The 20,267-nt window shown below is 42.8% G+C and overlaps 2 long non-coding RNA genes across 2 annotated transcripts in view; one reads left to right on the top strand and one right to left on the bottom strand.

Moving 5' to 3' along the window:
- LOC308636788 overlaps positions 1–4,842 on the bottom strand; it is a 682,020-nt gene extending 677,178 nt beyond the window's left edge. Inside the window, exon 1 of the long non-coding RNA XR_014019477.1 lies at positions 4,793–4,842. This is a non-coding gene — a long non-coding RNA (uncharacterized lncRNA). The remainder of the gene's footprint in view (positions 1–4,792) is intronic.
- LOC308636787 overlaps positions 1–20,267 on the top strand; it is a 532,023-nt gene that overhangs the window by 453,963 nt on the left and 57,793 nt on the right. The gene's annotated exons all lie outside the window — the stretch shown is intronic.

Below are 20,267 nucleotides of genomic sequence, written 5' to 3'. Positions count from 1 at the left end.
ATTTACTAGATAGCTAGTAATATACAGTCTGTAATTAAGGAAGTTGTATCTTTGAGTTAGTTGTGCTTCTCACCTGTCTTGTGCTGTCCTTGGGCATATAGGTTGCTTTGGCCAACAGTGTGTACCTGTGTCATTGAGCTCAGGGGGTCCTGGTAAGGGGGTAAGGATGGTAATTTAACCCTAAAACCGAGAGCCCTAGGCACAGAGACTCCTAAATAATCAGATCCAACCCTACAAAATAACTCTTTGTGTTAGGAATTCACCTCCACCCTCCCCAGGGAGAAGTAGCCTGAAGAGGAAGACCTTCTTGAATTCTCCTGCCCTGGAAGTTTAGAGGGGCTGAGGAGGGGAAATATCTGTCCAAGGTTAGGCTGCCTCCCTCCTACCTGTTTCTATCAACTCCTTGCAAGCGCAGTGCATTTTCATGCCTTGATGTTATTACCTTATTGACACCTGGACCACAGTTTTGAGTCATACTGGTAAGCAGGTGGCACTATTTGTTCCAAGATGGTAGTAGAGGAAAAGAAGGACCAGAATCCCAATAATTCCTTTTTTTAAAAATCTTTGCAAAGCTACTCCTGGCCACTTCCTACCCCAAACTGAAGCTACTCCTCTATCACATACACCCTGGTTTAGAGGCCCTCCCTTTACCCAAGAGGTTCTTCACTATTTTCCTAATTTCTTGGCATTTTCTCTTTGTAATTTTTCTGTTTGATCTTGGGAGAGGGAGTGGCAGGCATGTTAATCACTTGTTTAATCCTCGGGACCACTCTATGAAGTTATATTAGCAGTCTCATTTCACAGATGAGAATACAGGCTTGAAGAAATTAACTAGCTTGCCTGTGTTACTGAGTCAGGACTTCGATCCAGGCAGTCTGGCTCCTGAGTGGGCCCTCTTAACCTCTGCCTCGCAGGAAAACCCAAATTATTTCCAGTGTCCTGTGTGGGGATGCATTAATGGAGAGTTGATCAAGGCATTGTCTGGCAATGTGCAGGCTTAAGAGAACTGAGGAGAAGAGAGGGAAAATGACAAGGGCAAGGCATTAGCAGCCAGGCCTGCTGTCAGCAGCATTTATCCTTGGCAGGAGACTGACGGATGGCTCTCAGGGCAGGACAGGCCCTGTGTGGCTAGAAGTGAAGGGAGGAGGGGTGAGCATCTGCGAGCCCAGCCCACACAAGGACTGATGTCAGTGCTCTGTGCGTTGGTCTCCAAATTTGACATCTGATATAAACTTGTTGGTGTGAAATTCTATCCTGCATTTTCAGTCCACTGGATTTGAAGTCCTTCCAGGGCAGCAGTTGGGCCGGAACGACTGGCCCAGGCACCACTAGATGCTTCCCAGAGGTGGCTGTCAGGCTGCCAGTGTGCACTGCTATACTTGTCTCTTCACACTTCTGCATCTCCTTCTTTCCTTTTCTCTGATTGGCCAACATGCACTGGGGGTAAGTCTCGGTTGTAGACACTGTGAAGGAGACTCTAGATGGATGAGACTTGAAGGTCAAAGTCAGCAACCAGTAAATAGATGAGGAGCACAGGAAGGTAAAACCTCTGACTCCAGTTACTGGACTCTAATGAGTTTCAATAAAAACAAGGCCAGTGTCTGTCTGGTGTATGCTCTAGATGTACAGCTCTTGCCTTGAAACCACTGTTTCCTAGTTGCTTCTGGAATGCCAGGCACTTTTTTTTTTCCCTCCTGGGGTTGCTAAAATAGAATCAGAAACGGATTTGAAGAGCCTCTCCTTCCCCGTTGTGGTGCCTGTGGTCCGAGGTTTCAGGCAGACAGGCTCCTCCTTTGAGTGTCCACTGACAAGGCAGGCTGCCTGGCCCTAGGGACATGCCACATGCTTTCTGGGCCACAAATATTTCACACCCCGGGTTCCTAGCTGCCTCCCAGCCCCCTCTCCCTTTCCTTTCTACCCTTCCCTCAATCCTAAATCCACACTTTCCAATCCTTTTGGCCACTATCACCTTACTTTGTCTCTCCTTCATGTGGACCCCTCTCCTGGAGTTCCTTCAGGGAAATCTGAGCAGCCTGTTCGCATATGGCTTTAAATGCCTGGGAAAGCAAAGAAAAATGAACTTGTATGCTTGTTTTCTTGTGCTAGGGGTTGTTTGCAGAGCCTCATGTTATTTCTCATAAATTTCATAACTTGAGAAGGAGATGTTTACTTAAAGGTCATGAGGATTCTTAGCCCGAGATTAGGAAGTAGTAAATCCAGGCTTCAGGGGATCTGTCTGCCTCCAAAGTCCACACTCTCTGTCTTGGGGTGCCCTTGGAGCCCCGTTCAGTATTCCCACCTTATAGTGCTATTTCCATGGAGACTTAATATTTTGCTTCTACCTATAATTTTTTTAAGGGAAAGAAAAGATAAGAACAACCTCCCAGCCCTCTTTTGAGGGATCATACTTCTTTCTAGAATTACTAGAATGACTCATTTTTAAAATTGATTTTTAAACTGGGGTCATATGAGAACATTTCATTTAGTGGTTATTTAAAAAATTTAAAACCTTGAAACTGTTTCTTTGAAAATGATCCTGCGAATCCCCATGTATAAAACACACAAGGGGGAGCTGCTTGAAGTGGCGGTGGCAGAGGGAGCTCCTAGACCCATGTCCTTTGCAATTAGAAGCATGTCTGTGGAATTTTAGGATTGCTTCTGTTGAATGTTCTTTGAAAGTTTCTGATTATTTCTTCACTTTAGAGATAGACTGAGGCCAAGAGAGGCAAAGTGGCTGGGGCAGTTTGGACTAGTGACTGGTCTCCAGCTTCCAGGGGTTCTGCCAATCTTACAGGTGAGAAACTGTCCTGGAAAGTCCAGGTATCTTTTCTGCTTCTCTCAGCTTTATTCCTCTTTTTCCTCTGAATTTTACAGAAACTAAAGATTCTGTTCAAAGCAGTTCTGTGTGGTAGATAATTTTTTTTCTAAAATATTTTATTGGCATTCAAAGGTTTTTTTAAAAACAAAAAATAGTATGAGCTCATTATAAAAATTTCCATTAATATAGGAAGTGAAAAATTTTAAAAAGTTGCAAATTGGCATCATCCTCTCATTCTCAACCACCAAGTCCCCAGGGGTGTCTCCTGTTGACAGTTGATGGCTTATCCATCCTGATCTTTCTGATGAACACACAAACATGTATGCTTCTCTCCCCACATAAGTGGGACTATAATATAAATCATTCAAGTAAATGCTTTCAAATCAGACACACCTCACTTTTGGCCTCAATCTGCATGTGTAAAATGGGAGTAAAAAATAGTATTTGTAGGATTATGGTGAAGATTTAATGAGTTTTTATATGAATAGTGCTTAATTGTGGCTGGCACAGAGTGAGCATAAAACACACACACACACACACACACACACACACACACACACACACACGGGCGGGGGTGACGGTGGGGGGGGGAGGATTGCAGACTGAGAAGTAGAATAAGACTTGAGTCCTACGTTTTCTGACCTCCAGTCTCCTAACTTTCTACTGCCCTTCTGCTTCTCAACGGGGTCCTCTGGGCGTGGTTTAGTGATCAATCCCCACTGAATGAATGTGCGTGGATGGAGGGGGCAGGCAGGTAGTAGACCTAGGGACTTGAGGTCTGTGGAGCTGCTCTGGGATGGCCGCCCTAGAAAACAGAGGCTTTCACCCCTGGGATGGGGAGGGTGTGAGGCAGCAGGGTTGTCTGGCTCAGCTGTTGCCTCAGGGCTCCATGCCGGGAGAGTTGAGCCTCAGGGCAGAACTGAGGGCGCAGAGTGGCTCTCAGCTTAAAGGATCTTGGCTTAAAAGGAATGTGCAGGGGTTGCCTCTTCTCAGGAGGGGCTAAAAAAAGCTGCGCATCCCCTGGGCTTTGTGTGAGGGTTATCAACCGCTCAAGTCAGCTCATCTCTCTGGCTGCTCTGGCATTTTTGAGAGGGTCTGTTTTCCTGGCCCCTCTGGGTTTCCACCAATTGGCGGGAAGGAGTCAGCCGTCCCAGAGGTGGAGGCTGCGAGGAGTGAGTGTGTGTGTGTGTGTGTGAGGGGGCTGGTGGCCCTAAACCTGGTGACAATGCACAGTTGTCAGCTGTACCCTGCTGGTGTTTCTTCCTTTTATAGCCAGCAGCAGTTGCTCTTGCTCTCACCCAGCCCCTCTGTGGGGGCTCCTGCCCAGGATAAAAGCCGAGGGAGGCGGCCTGGTCTCCTATCTCATCTCTCAGGAGTCACATCTCTTGGTTCCTTCTTAGGTCCCACCTCCACTGAAGATCCCAACAAGACAAGATGCCTCCCAAGAAGCCTGAACCTAAGAAGGAGGCGGCCAAGTCAGCCTCAGCCTCTGCCCCAGCTTCTGCTCCAGCCCCTGCCCCAGCTTCCGCTCCTGAGCCCCCCAAAGAACCTGCCTTTGACCCCAAGAGTGTAAAGGTGAGTGAAGTTCAGGAGGGTGGGATGATATTCAGGGTTCTATTTGTCCTGGAGCATAGAGAGAGCCCTCACAGAGTGCCACGCGCGGCGAAATGGACCGAGTCCGGCGGGAGACGTCGGGGTTAAAAAAGACACAGGAGTCCGAGGTCCTTCATCCAGGGAGAGTCTGTCTTTATTATCTCAGCTCATACTTATATATTTCTTTCAGACAGAATGGAAAGTTACTGGTAGGCGGAAGCAAGGACGGAGGGGGGCAGGTGGTCCTTGTCGACTCATACTAAGCCTTCAACCAGGAACCTTATCAGACCCAAGCAGGTCAGGGCGTCCCCACATGACCATTACAGGCTGAAATAATATGGAAACAGACACCACAAATCTTTCGAGGCCTTGGGAGCTGGCCTCTTTGACGTGCACAACAAGAAACCAGGGCCGGCACCAAGCCCCGGGGGCCAGGGGGAATCCGAGCCAGCAACAGAGGTCAGACTGGCATGAGGACTAAGCCTGAACCTAAGAAGGAGGCGGCCAAGTCAGCCTCAGCCTCTTCCCCAGCTTCTGCTCCAGCCCCTGCCCCAGCTTCCGCTCCTGAGCCCCCCAAAGAACCTGCCTTTGACCCCAAGAGTGTAAAGGTGAGTGAAATTCAGGAGGGTGGGATGATATTCAGGGTTCTATTTGTCCTGGAGCATAGAGAGCCCTCACAGAGGTCAGACTGGCATGAGGACTATGGTGTCCATGCCCGAGATCACAGCCCCAAGGGCCAATGGAGCCAGTATCAGACTCGGGCTGAGGGCTGTCTGTGGCCATAGGCTTTTTTCCTTTAAGAACAGGATACTTCATCCAAGGAAGTCCTGTTTGGCATCTCAGATTTGCCCAGCAGAGTTGAGAATGGTGGGAGGTATAACCAGTCAACCATCCAACCTTTTTAAAGGCCTTTGGGGGCCATCGTAGTAAAGGAAACTGACTTTCCTGGAGGTGGTTTGATATCTTTATGGAGCAGACACATAGCAACAGCTGCCGGTGTAACTAGGAGTAAGTGATGTCTGCAGTCAGGGAGGATGCTCCCAGTGTGCGGGAGGTCTGGGAAAGTCCTCACTCACAAACACCCTGTAGAGGGTTGATGGGGTGGGAAGGAAGGCTGTAGATACAGTAAGAAGAGCCTGGGTCCTTCTTTTCCTCTTTCCCTGCCCAAAGGGGCTCCTCCTTTTGTGGCCTGAGCCCCTATTTGTAGTTTGCTGCGGACTGGCCCATCCCAGCTGAGACCTCCTCTCTAACCTTGCCAGGAGCCAGGCCTGCTTCCCTCTGGCCTCCACAGCTCTACCCCCTCCCTGTCCTGCCCTGTTCCCTCATCTGGAATGCTCCCTGGAGCTGGTATGGGTCCTGTGGGCTGACTTAGTAATTTTAGGCCTCCCTTAGCTATCTGACCCAGCTGCAAAGGAATGAACTGGGAGGGGGTGGGCACAGGAGGGAGGGGTTAGAAGCCTCTGGAGAGGAGAAATTTTAAGTCATGACACCAGAACTGGAGAGGTCAAGTGGCTACTGGTATGAGGAGCTATTAATAACATCGAAGGAGTGGTAGGCCCCCCAGGGATCTCAGCTTTAGGGCAGTGGCTGGGAGTGTAAGGGGTCAGGTCAAAATAGAGGCTCAGGACCAGGTTCTGTGACCCATGGGAATAGAACCCAAGGTCCAGGGCTCTAGACCCTCCCTGGCCTCCTCAAGATTTCCCAGTACCCACAGGAGGGAATGCCCTACAATTATCTGTCGAAGACCTTGGGATTGAGCCACAAGGGGCAGGAATTAAGTAGAACTGACTTGACCAGGGGGTGGAGGCGGTGGCCCCATTCCTGGGCTTGGTTATGGCTTCCTCTGGCGAGACCTAGTTTAGTACATGACCTTAAAAGTATTTGAAGGTTTCTCTGTCATATGTCACTATGGACGAAGACTGGCAAGAGAAGCTCACCATCCGCCCCTCAGGAACCCTCCTCATCTTTCTTTGATTTATTCTGATAAAGTGCCAGGCATGGTCCCTGGTGTCTGGGAGGGAGTGGCCTGGTGGTATCATGGGGGCCCTTCCCTGTGCCTATCACTTCCCTCCATCCTCTCACCTCTCCCAATTTCCTATTGCAGTCCTCTTTTCTGGTGGTTTTTTGAAATTGCTCTAAAGTATGGGGGAAAAGAAAAGCAGTGTCTTTCCCAAGATTCATTTTTTCCTTTTATTATACTTACCCAATGCCTTTGTTTATAAGATTCTTTTCTCAAAGAGAAAGCAAAGGTAAACTTAAGTCCAATGTGTGTGGTTCTGTGTAGCCAGACTTCAGCTTTTATTTACTTATTCATTTTTTGGTAACAGAGATTGAACCCAGGGGTGCTTAACCACTGAGAAACATCCCCCACTGCCCTCCCACTTTTTTTTTTTTAAGAGAGAGTGAGAGAGGGGGGAGAGAGAGAGAGAGAGAGAGAGAGAGAGAGAGAGAGAGAGAAAGAATTTTTAATATTTATTTTTTAGTTCTCGGCGGACACAACATCTTTGTTGGTATGTGGTGCTGAGGATCGAACCCGGGCCGCACGCATGCCAGGCGAGCGCGCTACCGCTTGAGCCACATCCCCAGCCCCCCTCCCACTTTTTAAAGAAGCAAACTTAAAGAATTTGAGATAGGGTCTCACTAAGTTGCTTAGGGCCTCTCTAAATTGCTGACGCTGGCCTCAAACTTGCGATCCTCCTGCTTCAGGCAGGCAAGCTGCTGGGATTACAGGATTGCACCACCATGCCCGGCTCCCAGACTTCATGCTTTTATACTAGTTTCTCTTACATACTTTTCCTGGGCTTAAAGCATTGCAGAGTAAGGCCTACTATACCTTTTTCTCAGAGAGTTAATGCAGAGCATCCTTTATCCCATTTAACATACTCACCACTACCCCAAACCCACATTTGGCAAAGTCCATTCCTAGTTTCCTTGCAGAACTAGGACTAGGAATAGTGGCACATGACGAAGATGCTCCAGGGTAGCAATCACTGCTGCTGGTGAGGGGAGGGGCTGGACGGGGTGGGATGCCATGAAATGGGTAAGGATGCTGAGGTGACATTTCAGGTCTTGGTGAACATGACTCATGGCTGGTCATTGCCATTCATTTTTGGAACCTCCTACACTCCTCCTCTGTATTTATTCAGCATTGAATTAGGCATCATGGGAGTGTCAGGTCCACGGCCCAGCTGTGCCAGGGCAGTAGGATAGGTTGCCAAGAGGCCAAAGAAAATACCTGGGAATACCTTGTATGCATAAGACTTTGTTGGGAAAGCCAGTGGCAATAGGTGGAACAGGCAGCACCTGTGTCCCTCACTGCGCTTCACCAAGCAGTACCTCCTCTCTCACACAGCACCTTCACAGTGGTGGTCGGCTGGATGAGTGACACATGTCTTTTCCATGGTGCCCTCAGTTCCGCCCCAGTTTTCTCAGGGAGGGGTGTGGCTTTATATTTGGCTACAGATGCGGTGATATCATTAATTTACTTTGCTTTGTCCCTTGTATGACCAGCATTCCAAGGAGCAGCTATCCTGGTGTACACGCAAGAAAGCAGCTTTCTACAGAAAACACTAACTTGCCCTAGATCTCAGCATGCCTGAGAGAAAGTTGGTGTCTTCCCGGTAATACTTATTTAGGCATTTGGCCCTGGGTCAACTCTCATGGTTCCCTGGGCTTGGCTAGGTCCTTGTGAACTAAAAGGGGCATTTCAGGGACATGGTATTACTAGCTTCTTTTCTTTAAGGACAATACAGGGGAGAATCTGAAATTTATTCCTGTATTAAACCAATATTTTTGTGAGTGGCTACTATGTACCAGGTATTTCAGTGAGCAATAACAAAATCTCTGTCCTGCAGGAACCCTGGCTTCAAGGACACAGGGTACACATGGAAGACAATGACTAGAAAACTATCACAAAGCAACAAAGGCCCATGTAAAGGACTCTTGCTGTTCCAAAATGTCTAAGATTGCAATGTGCTGAAGGAGGGTTTGGGGTGGTGACCAGTGATGGGAGGGAAAGCTCCATTGAAGGAGGTGGATCAAGTAGAAAAGGAAGTAAATCCAAGGGTGGGCACCCAAAGCAGGAGGAGTTGCAGCTTGTCAGAGGGCTGTGGAATGGGGAGAGACTGAAGGGTAGATGTGAGAGCAGTTTAAGGGTGGCCAGGATGAGGAGTTTATCAATAGGGAGTAGGTTCTCGAGTTATCTACATGATTTTTCTTTCTGTTTCCCTCTGGGTCTTGAGAGAGGTTTGGAGGCTGTATACTATGTGTGGCCTGTGCACCAGGAGGCTGGGGGCATACACTCGGCATGCATCTCCTTCCTGCTGGAGGTGACCAGGCTTCCCTTTGGAAGCTGTTAACAGTCTGTACCCTCACTCCTCTCTTTCCCTCTCCACAGATAGACTTCAGTGCTGACCAGATTGAAGGTGAGTACGAACAACCCCACTTTCCCCTCTCAGCTGCGTTTTTATTTTTTTTTTCTGGAGGAAGACGAGAAGGCACAGACCAGGGCACTTTCTATGGATTAACTCGTTTAATTCTTATAACCCTACATGGTAGTAACTACCAACCCCATTTTCTAGGTGATAAAATGGAGGCCCTGAGAGTATGGGGGGGGGGGTTGTCCAGTCTCACTCATCAGTCAGTGGTGGGGCAGGGTTCACACCTAGGCAACCTGATTCTTCTGAGATCAGATGAGATTGGGCATGTTCAGGGTGGCATGGCTGTAGACGGCAACTGGATTCTTAATTGTTCAGCTAGACAGCCTAGAGCATAACAGATGCTCAACAAGTGTTAGTGCCCTTTCCCCTCCACCCTAAAGAGCTATCCAAGTTATTTGGAAGCCCTCATTTCTGCTCCTGTTATTGAAAAGCCCTCCTTAGGTTACTAGCTTCCCTCCCCATCATGAGGCCTGTCGAGATGCTAACCCACTATGGTTGCTGGGCCAATGTTGACCTGTGGGAACCCCAGTTCATCTGCGATCCCATCAAGCACTCTTCTCTACCTTGGATGGAGATGATTTATGTTTTCTCAATCTTACATAAAGTGTTGTTAAATACAACTTCAAGCTAAGTTTCAAGATCTCCTAGCCTCTGACCTGATTTTCACCCCTTAGTCCCTCTTTTGTTGGGGTCTGATGTTTCAAGAATGAAATGTATACTGGCAGTGGTGGTACACACGTGTAATTCCAGTGACTTGGGAGGCTGAGGCAGGAGGATTGAAAGTTCAAGGCCGGCCTCAACAACTTAGCAAGACCCTAGGCAACTTGGTGAGAGTCTGCTTCAAAATAAAAAATAAAAGGACTTGAAATATAACTCAGTGGTATAGCACCCCTGATTTCAATCCCCTGACCTCAATTACATATAATTTTATTAAAAAATAAAAAAATATATAAAATATACATATACACTTATACATAAATGCACTAAAATTATCAGGACTGCATTTACAGATGTTTGGGTTATTTCCAGTAAGGGAAAACTTCCTAGCTGCGGGTCAAAGGATATGCACATTTTAAATTGTGATAGTTATTGCCAAATTGCCCTCCAAAAAAGTGATGCAGCTTACCCACAAATAGAGCATGAGAACTGGCATATGCATTTTGAATGAGTGAATGGAATCACACTGGCATTTGTTTTTTGTTGTTATTTGTTTTTGTTTTTTGGTCCTGGGGATTGAACCCAAGGGCACTTTACTGCTGAGCTATATCCCCAACCCTTTTTATTTGTTATTTGGAGACAGGATCTCACTAAGTTTGCACTCTGTTTTTGTACTCTACTGTGGATATTCACTTTCAGTCAATAGTGTTCGGAGTTCTGTGGAATTCTTAAAGTTAATTTTTGTGCATTTTAATGAAATATATACTTATGCATTATACAAACTCCACAACACAAATGAGGACTGGAAAATCAATTAGTGATAAAATTTTTCTTTTCCCAAATGGAAATTTTTGTTAAAGCCAGGGGGATTGTTAAAATTAGGGGGATTGCTCACTTCAATCTTTTTAAAAAATTATTTTATTTATATATTTATTTATTTTATGTGGTGCTGAGGATCGAAACCAGTGCCTCACACATGCCAGGCAAGTGCTCTTCCACTGAGCCACAGCCCTGGCCCCCTATTTAATCTTTTAATTTGAGACATGGTCTCACTAATTTGCTTAGTATCTTGCTAAATTACTCAGATTGGCCTTGAACTTTCAATTCTCCTACCTCAGCTTCCCAAGTCACTGGGATTACACATGTGCCACTGCTGCTGGCTTGGTTCTTTTTAATTCAGAAATTCTGTGACTATTTAGCATTCTGTAGTTACCCTCTATCTGTTTGGAAATAGTTGTCACCCCCCCCCTTTTTTTAAAGACTAGTATTGTTGAGAAACATGTTTTTATTTATTTATTTTTTACCTTTATTTTATTTACTTATTTTTATGTGGTGCTAAGGATCGAACCCAGAGCCCTGTGCTTGCTAGGCGAGTGCTCTACCACTGAGCCACAACCCCAGCCCTTCAAACCCCTTCTTAGCTTTATGTTTATTAGGTGATAAGGCCTGAATTTCTTTTATGCTTTTCCTCTCATATGAACTAATTTCTAACTCTTGAATTCCTTCTCTGGTCCCTCCACATATTTCCATAACTTTCCTTCTGGAAAGTTATTGTCACCATTGCACTTGTTCTAGGAGGCACTGACTATACTACTGCAGACTATTGAGGAAAGGCTTTTCTGGGCCCATGAGCATCACCTCTAATGCCACTGGCTTTGTTTTTTCCTAGTAACAATCAAACTTCAGCTTTGATTTGTATGTGCTTGGTGGACTTCCCAGCAGGCCAGGTACAGTTGGACCATTCGTGCAGGCACAGCAAGCAGGCCTCTTCCTCTTCCTCCTTTCTCTCCACCATTTCTATTTGGCTTCCTTAATAGATGCTCAGTAACCATGCTGAGCATTTGCTCTGCATTTGGCTTATAAGTGAAGATAACAATGCCTACATTGTAAGTTTTTTTTTAGTATAATTTTTTAAAAAAGATTAATGAGTAATCTATGCAAAATTATCAGCTCAAAGCCTGTGCTGAAATCCTAAGTAATTGTTCTTATTATTCAGTTTTTCCTATTAAATATCACTATATATTTTTTTAAATATATTTTTTAGTTGTTTATGGACTTTTATTTTACTTATTTATATGTGGTGCTGAGAATCGAACCCAGTGCGTCATGCATGCTAGGCAAGCACACTACAACTGAGCCACAACCCCAGTTCACTATATCTTCTTAGATGAGGAAATTCTCTCTTTTGTTAAGTCTGACTTCACTTTTCTGAATGAACTAGGAGAAGATCAAAATATCTGGGTTCAGATTCAATTATTAAATAATTATTGAACCTGAATTTGTGGCAGACACCATGCTAATTATTTTAAACATTAGGAAATTGAATTCTTATAACAAGATGTGAGGAGTTGTTATTTCCTTTTTACAGAGTAGGAAACTAAGTTTTAGAGAGATTAAGTGACTTGGCCAAGATCAAAAAGTTAAATGATAAAGTTGAGATAAAACTCAGTGAAATGATACTAACAGTGTTGTGTTACTGTGTAATACTAACAGCATTGTTTTTTTGGTAAATTATGTTAAGATTTTTACATATATTATTTTATTTGCTTATATTCTAGAACTGGTCTAAATATAATTTAAAGACCCTATGAAGTAGGTGCTATTAATAAAAGAGATTAAATGTTCATTTTCTCAAGGTCAAGGAAAAGAAATGGAATGGAATTCAGTTATTGAATTCAGTTATTGATTTTGAGTTCATATGAAGTCTAATAAAGAGTTGTAAGTAAAGATCCAGGGGATGTGCTTTGATATGTAGAATGATGTCTAAATAATCCATATATAGCCTCTAAGGAAAAAAAGCGTTTCTAAAGCACTTGAAGAAGATTAAGAACAGCTTTTCTTCTAAGAACTTCACACATTCTTCCTTGGCTTATACTGTTAATCTGCTTAGTAAACCACTGCTTTGTGGAAATCAACTTCAGTGCCATTCCCAGTACAAATGATCCACACTAATGAATTGGTTGAATCCAGATTAATGAAGAATTAAGGCTCTTTGCAAAAGTCCCAGGAGTGCCTTAGTTTGACCTTGCCCCTTGGACACCTGCCCTGCTAGCCTTGAGGAGTCCATCTTTATAGTACTGACTTCCCTCTAGAACTAGGAAACATAGTTGACCACCATTCACGGATTCCCTTATCACATGCAAGACACCATGCTTGGAGTGCTCTCACAATGGGACTCATCTAGAAACCTTAGCCTTAGATGACTCTTGAAGAATGGAGCCTGTGCTTGCTCTTGGTTCCCTCATGAGGCTGGGAGCTCATGGAGGGCAGGAGAGACCTGCTACTGCTTCAGTGTCTTCCTCTGATCCCCTCCCCACCAGCTGTCAGGCACATGGCATGGGCAGGAACACTGACTGGAAATAAGATAACTAGTCACCCACTATCTCTAACCCTGAAGCTTTTAGTTGAAGTGTCTGTCACAGCACTGTGTCCTGTGACGTTGTGAGTCGTATCACACGTCGTTCCTAATAAGTGGTAGAACCCTGAAGTTGGCAAATGATTTGTTTAATGTAAATTAGAGGAGATTCAAAATTAGCTCTACAATGAAGCATCTTTCCCTCCTTTGAACCAAAACTTGGTGGATTTTTTGGTGAGAATTTAGAAAGTGGTGCAAGGACATATGTCCCATTTGTAAATGTCAATTGTTGTGTTTGGCAGTGAAATTAACAGCTACCGCCAAACGCACACAGCCTGTCCTCAAGGTGTGGAGCTGAGGGGATCAGGTGGACCTGGGCAGGGGCACTAGCAAGGGTGGGCTGTCTCTAGAGGGTACCTGGGTCTCAGATTGGTCCTCTCTGCCTCCCTTGGTTCTGGCCTCTTCCCCTTCTCCTCTGACTGAAGATAATAGTGATGGGGGCAAATATTGTGGGCAAGAAAGTGTCCAAGGGCTATGAGATTGCCCATATTATCAGAGCTTTTTAGAGGTCAATAGATAACCTGGGCTGGGCACAGTGGTGTACGCCTGTAATCCCAGCAGCTTGGGAGACTGAGGCAGGAGAAGATACAAATTAATAGAAATATACATTGAGTTTCTGAATAAGAAGAATTAATAGTTAAAATGTCCATACTACCCTAAACAAGTTACAAATTCAATGTAATACCTATCGAAACTTCAATGGCATTTTTCACAGAAACATAAAAATAACATCATTCATATGTAACCACAAAAGACTCCAGTTAGCCATGGTTATCTTGAGTAAAGCAATCTTGGAAGCATTACACTACCAATTTCAAAATACATTACTAGCTTATCTGGAATTTCCCCGCAATATATATTCTTCATACATGGTTTTTCTGAGCTTATGACATTGACTCTGTGTCTCATTTGTCCCTTTTGTTCATAGCTAATGGAAAAGTTGATCTAAATAAGGTGATGGATGGAGTGAATGCTGTTACAGGTGAGTGAGATGTTAAACATAGAATCCTAATTTTATACAGAATCTATATTTTTCTTTGTTCCTTAATTGCTATGCTAATTTTACTATTTAACTCCTATTTATTTAATGTTTTCTGTACAATAACCCAGAAGTCAGGATTTTCTAGTATATTTTCCACTTGTATATTCCATTTTCCTTATTTTAAGACAGCGAAATTCTACAATAAAATGAAATCAATATTTGGAAAGGATAATAACTTAAAGGAGAGATTTAGGTTCTACATGTTGATATAATTATTAAATAGGCCATCTGCAGTTTGCTAATTGAAAAGAGAGTTATATAACACCCATCTCTTCTTCTTTGCATTATGAGTGCCATCATTAGTGCAAGCTCTTCAAGAAGCTGACATCAAGGCAGGATTAAGTATGAAGGGACATTATTAAGAGAAATGCCTGTATCAGAGAAAATTGGGAGGTACCTGGGAAAAGCTTGGAGGTGTCAGACTACAAGTCAAGTCTGATTCCAAGTGAAAGAGAGAGGAAGGAAAGGTTTGGTGGGAGCATCCTAAATAACCATACAGTCTAAGGAAGGTCTGGCAAGGCCTTCAAGAAATCCTCTCAAATTCAGCAATTACCTCCCAGAAACAGATTTTCCTTGGTATCTGCTGCACTCAGTCTTGCACTGACCAAGAGAAACCTGCGTAAGATGTGGCCTCAGTGAAAATACAGGGATGAATTTCAAAGAAGAAACCGAGTCTCTTGGTTCTCTGAAGTTGGACATTCTACTGGCATATTCTCATGGTCACCATCGAGAGTGGCCTCTGTTAACAGCCTTTACAAAACAAATTGTGTTTCTGAGAATGACACTCTCTCTGCATAATTGGTCAGGGTTCAGTGGCCATAACTTTTCGTAACCCATATTTATATTGTATAGACATTATAAATTAGTTTCATGATTTTCAACCATTTGTTTACACTTAAATTCCATGTATGTCATTATTATAATCTTTTTGTTAAGGAGAGGAGGTTGATATCAATGATGTGAAAACTGTTCTGGAAAACATAGGGATTGAATTAAAAAACAAAGAATTCATGGAAGTGGTATCTCTTTTCCAATTCTATATTTGGAATTGGAGAAACAACCACAAGATTAGTTTAATGATCCTCCAGACCTGTTATGTGATAGAACCAAGCCAAAGAACCATGATCACAATCACCTTAAATTCCATAAACCACTACTCTGGATGGCAAGCCACAGTAAAATTTGGGGTCTCTTGGAATTAGTGTCCATTCAGAGCCAGTGTACAATACTTCCCAAAAGGTCTGCTTCTAAGCCAGGTGGCCATACTGCTCTCCCCCTGCCCTGGGAAGCAGCTCCTCCCACCCTCACTTAATCTCTGAACATAACTAGAAATGGCACTCTGGGTAGCTGGACCCAGAGACCTAGGGAAACAGATAAGAGGCCCCATCCAACAAACAAGACCCTGGGAAGCAGCCAAGCAGTCTGTCTTGAGTGACTCACCCACCAAACCTGCAGGAAGCAGCTTCTTCCTTTGGCCTCAAGAAGCAGTCGAATGGCCCATTCTCAGAAAGTTAACCCATTGAGGCCCTGAGGAGCATATGCTTGACCTGGCCTCTGCACCTTTGGCCTTAGGAAGTAGTTGGGCTAACATTCCTTACCAGGTCAGCACTCAGAGGTCCTGCAGAGTCACTTATGCAACCCTCAAACAGACAGGTGCCCTCTCTGAGCCACTGGTGTGGCACAACCCCCATGTAGCCCTAGGACACTGACAGGCACTCCACCCTGACACCAGAAATGTAGTACCCATCTAGGCCTACCAGAGTGACAGTGCCTTCCCATGACCCACAGAAACTGATGGGCAGGTACACTACACCCAGAGCTGCCAGTGAACCCACCCACCTAAGAGAGCTGCATCCCAGCTAGTAAAGCAATCCCACAATCCCTGCTTCCTGGCCACTGAGATACCTGCAGCCCTCATGAACCGTGATTATAACTGAAGAAATTACACAGACACTACACTAAAGTGTCCAACTGACACCAAACCCCAGTGCAGCATATTCAACCTAGGACACATCAAAAGAAAGTATTTTATTACAAAAGCTACCTGTTTTAGTCAACTTTTTCATTATTGTGACCAAAAGAACTGATGAAATTTTAGAGGAAGAAAAGCTTATTTGGCACTCATGCTTTCAGAGGTTTCAATCCACAGAAGGCCAAGGTGAGGCAGAACATCAAGGTGGAAGGGTGTGGAGGAGAAAATCAGCTCAGGACATGACAATCAGAAAGCAGAGGTAGTGTTCACCATTGATCAGGTTCAAAATATAAACCCCAAAGTCATATCCGTAGTGACCCACCTCCTCCAGCCACACCCTACCTACTTATAGTTACCACCTAGTTAATCCATTCAAATGGATTAATGCATTGATTAGGTTATTATTTCACCTCTAAACTTTCTTGCATCGTATTACACATCAGCTTTTGGGGTCTCCTCATATCTAAGCCATAATAACTACCCTATAATTATTAGAGGCAATTGACCCACCAAATGCACCAATACCAATGTAAGGACACAAAAAGCATGAAATACAGAAGGTAAGGTGTTGCCTCCCAACAAACACAATGACTCTCTAGAAATAAACCTCAAATAAAAGAAAAATCAACAAATTTCTTGACAAGGTTTTTTTTAAAAATAAAAAAACATATTTTAAGGAAACTTAACAAAATATAAAAGAATACAAACAAGTTAACTGAATTACAAAGGTAATTCACGATATAAATGAGAAATTAAGCAGTTGTAGAACTGACTCAAGATTTAGGAATTGATTAGGGGGCTATGACTCTTGTTATTCAAGTCTTGCTTATATTCATCTACCTAATTTTATTTTGTTTGGCTTGGTTTAGCTTTTTTTTTTTTCTTATTCAGTTCAAGCAAGATTTTAGAAGGCTGTCCCTCTGTCATCTGTTTCACCTGCAGGGACACTGTGATCATTTAATCAATAGTAAATATCTCTATAAGTTGAACCATTCTGATTAGTGCTTTGATTTTTTCTGCCTATTGTAGTAACTACAACCATCTTTTCTCTGGCAACTAAATGCCACCATGTGACACCTACCAGCCCCAAATTCCATTACCCACATTGAATTCAGAGAACTCAGTTCACTGTTAACATTTTTCACCATCATATCTAGTCTACAAAGCATAGCCTAAAGAGCTTGTCAAGGATATTGGAAATCTAATGAATGTATCCAGGGGTCATAAAACTACAGGCTATTGTCAATCCAGACTCTAATGACTGTTTTGCAAATAAAGATAAAATCTTATTGGAATACAGCCACTCTTTTTTGTGTATGTACTATTTGCAGCTGCTTTTATACCATAATGGCAGTGGTGAGTAGTTGCTCCAGAGACATTAAAGCCCGAAGCCACACCTACAGCCTTGCTCTAGACCTTCCCAGGGAACACAGAAGGTGAATTAGTAGGTCATACATGACAAATCCACCCCAGCATTCTGATCTCCATAGACTTTTAGATAAATTCCTTTATAGCTATGCTGTCCAGTATGCTAGCCATCAGCACATATAGCTCTGAGCACTTATGTGGCTACTCCAAATTGATAAGTTCTTCAAATGTTAAGATACACTCTAGGTCTCAAAGACCTAGCACAAAAATATATGAAATAGCTGATTAGTAATTTTTCTATTGGTTACATGTTGAAATGATAATTTGTTAAATACATTGTATTAAGTAAGATACATCATTAAAATTTATTTCACTTGTCTTTATTTTTTAATGTGGCTTCTAAAAAATTAAAACTATATATATGACTCACATTTATAAATTACCTGTATTTATATAGTACTGCTATATAATATACCAACTTAATTTAGTACAAATCACTTTTGGGTCCAGGTTTCAGCCAAATAATTGAGCAAACTGTTAAGAGCCTTTCCTAAAAATTTGAGTTAAGGGCTGGGGATGTGGCTCCAGCAGTAGCACGTTCACCTGGTATGCACAGGGCACTGGGTTCGATCCTCAGCACCACATAAAAATAAAATAAAGATGTTGAGTCCATTAAAAACTAAATATAAATATTAAAAATAAATATTAAAAATAAATATTAAAAATTCTCTCTCTTAAAAAAAATTTGAGTTAACACAAATAATTCAGAATCTCTGCTTCTAAGTAAATTCATACCATCAAATTAGGCTCAATCCAATAACACATTTTTCCCACCTCAATACATCATTCTTTTTTTTTTTTTAAAGATAGAGTGAGAGAGGAGAGAGAGAGAGAGAGAGAGAGAGAGAATTTTTAATATTTATTTTTTAGTTCTCGGTGGACACAACATCTTTGTTGGTATGTGGTGCTGAGAATCGAACTCGGGCCGCACGCATGCCAGGCGAGCGCGCTACCACTTGAGCCACATCCCCAGCCCTACATCATTCTTTAGATCCATTCTGTTTATATAAATTAGCAAAATTTTACTGTTCTTTTGAAGCATACTGCAATTCCTTACAAGTCAGACTTTGTGCCTCACTACCAGCAGCCAGTTGGAAACTTGACTCTGATTATAGGTATAGAAGAAATGAAGGGTTTTGAGGATAAATCCTGAAGATCATCAGTCCTCTGCAAACCCTACCTCAGAGGAGACCATTACATGCTTTTTAGACAAGAGAAAACTAAGCTGTTCAGAAAGGAGAAGGAAGAGGACTTCTACCAAAGCATAAACTTGGCAGGATTTAGAGGTATAGTGTCCAAACTTCATCAGATTCTGCCTATAACTTGCCATCCTAAATTTCAGGATCCCAAACACCCTACAAGTTTGGAAATTCAATTTGAATTAAAATTCAGGATTAAACTTTGGGTTTTGTTTTTAGAAGTTTCAGTCTTAAGCTTATAGGAAATAAGGTTTTCTTTTTAGTCTGATGATAGGAAGTTTCAATTCCCTTATCCAGACCTTGACCTGGGAATTGTGGGAGCTGGTGAAAAAGTCTATGAAGTATATGAAGGTTGGTTCTTCTGTATATGTTGTTCCCCCTGATGTCACTGAAGATCAACAGGACCAGCAATGGAGAAGAAAAACTGGACATAAAGTAAATAAGAATGAAGACAAAAATGGAATTCATAATGATAAACTCCCATCTCTTGCCGCTTCCAACCCCAGTGTAAAAGAGTTACCCACAGAAGAAACTGAAACCTGTTGTAATGAAGCTGCACATATGATTGACCCAGGACTCAAAGAAGCCAAAGAAGGAGACCTGACAAAAGTTAGAAAAGCTGCAGGCCCCATTCTAACAGAGGTGAACCAGTAGCTAGGCAGTGACAATATGAGCAAGCTGTGGTTCTCCTTGACACCCAGTACCACCTTTCAGAGTGCAGTGACTGCTGCTTCACTTTTGTTTTCCAAATTTCATGTTTCCAAATTTCAGGTTTCTCTATGGAAAACTACCTCAGAACTAACTATACAGGAAAGGGGATTCTTGAAAATGGAGTTTCAACATAGTAAACTGATGAAATACAAAACCACCACAGCCATTAAAGATAGTAATAATTAAATCATTCATGCAAAATGTTGGAATAATGCACTTTTTTTTTCCATGTTCCACACTGTCTCTTTTCTAAGGGGGGAAGGTTTATGTAAATAACCTGGACACTACTCTACAAAGACTGGGAATCAAACTCACAAAAGAGGAACTTGCAAACCTGTCAGAAAGGCTACAAGCTGATGGTAAGCAATATAGATATCCTCAGGGCATCTTTAGATCTTTGCATTATATCTAATGTGTTTAAAAATAGATTTATCTGGTGACAGATACATATTAGAAAAATTGAAACACAGCTCAATATTAAAGTAAGAATAAATCTTGGATCTTTATTACAATTAATCCAAACTCAGTATATCTGTCTATTCCTACTAATCGCTGAGTGTGCGTGCTGTCAGGACCCTAAAAGATCTACATCATCTCTCCCTTTTTCTTTTTTTATTCCTCTTATTTTGGTTTATTTTGCTAAGGGTTTATTAATTTGTTTATCCTGTCAAAGAACACACTCTTTGTCTTGTTGATCCTTTGGGGTTTTTTTTAAATCCTCAATTTCATTGGTTTCAGCTCTAGGAGAGAGGTCAATGAAGTAGAGGAAGGGAATTGAGGGGAAGTGAAGAGGAGGAGTAAGGAGGGTAGCATGAATCTGACTTAATTTTCCTATGTACATATATGAATATACTGCAGTGAGTATCACCTCCATGTACAACCACCAAGCACTAATTAAAAAAAAAAAAACTATAAATAAGTAGAAATATCAGTAAGAAGGGAATGGAGTGGGGGAGAGAAAGGAGAAGTACTGGTGTCTGGATTAGAGCAAAT

The sequence above is a fragment of the Spermophilus citellus genome (assembly GCF_964194105.1).
Source record: "Spermophilus citellus genome assembly, chromosome: 17".
In the NCBI taxonomy this organism is placed as follows: domain Eukaryota; kingdom Metazoa; phylum Chordata; class Mammalia; order Rodentia; family Sciuridae; genus Spermophilus; species Spermophilus citellus.
Note: the sequence above shows the minus strand (reverse complement) of the source record. Positions and strands in the feature narration are given on the sequence as shown.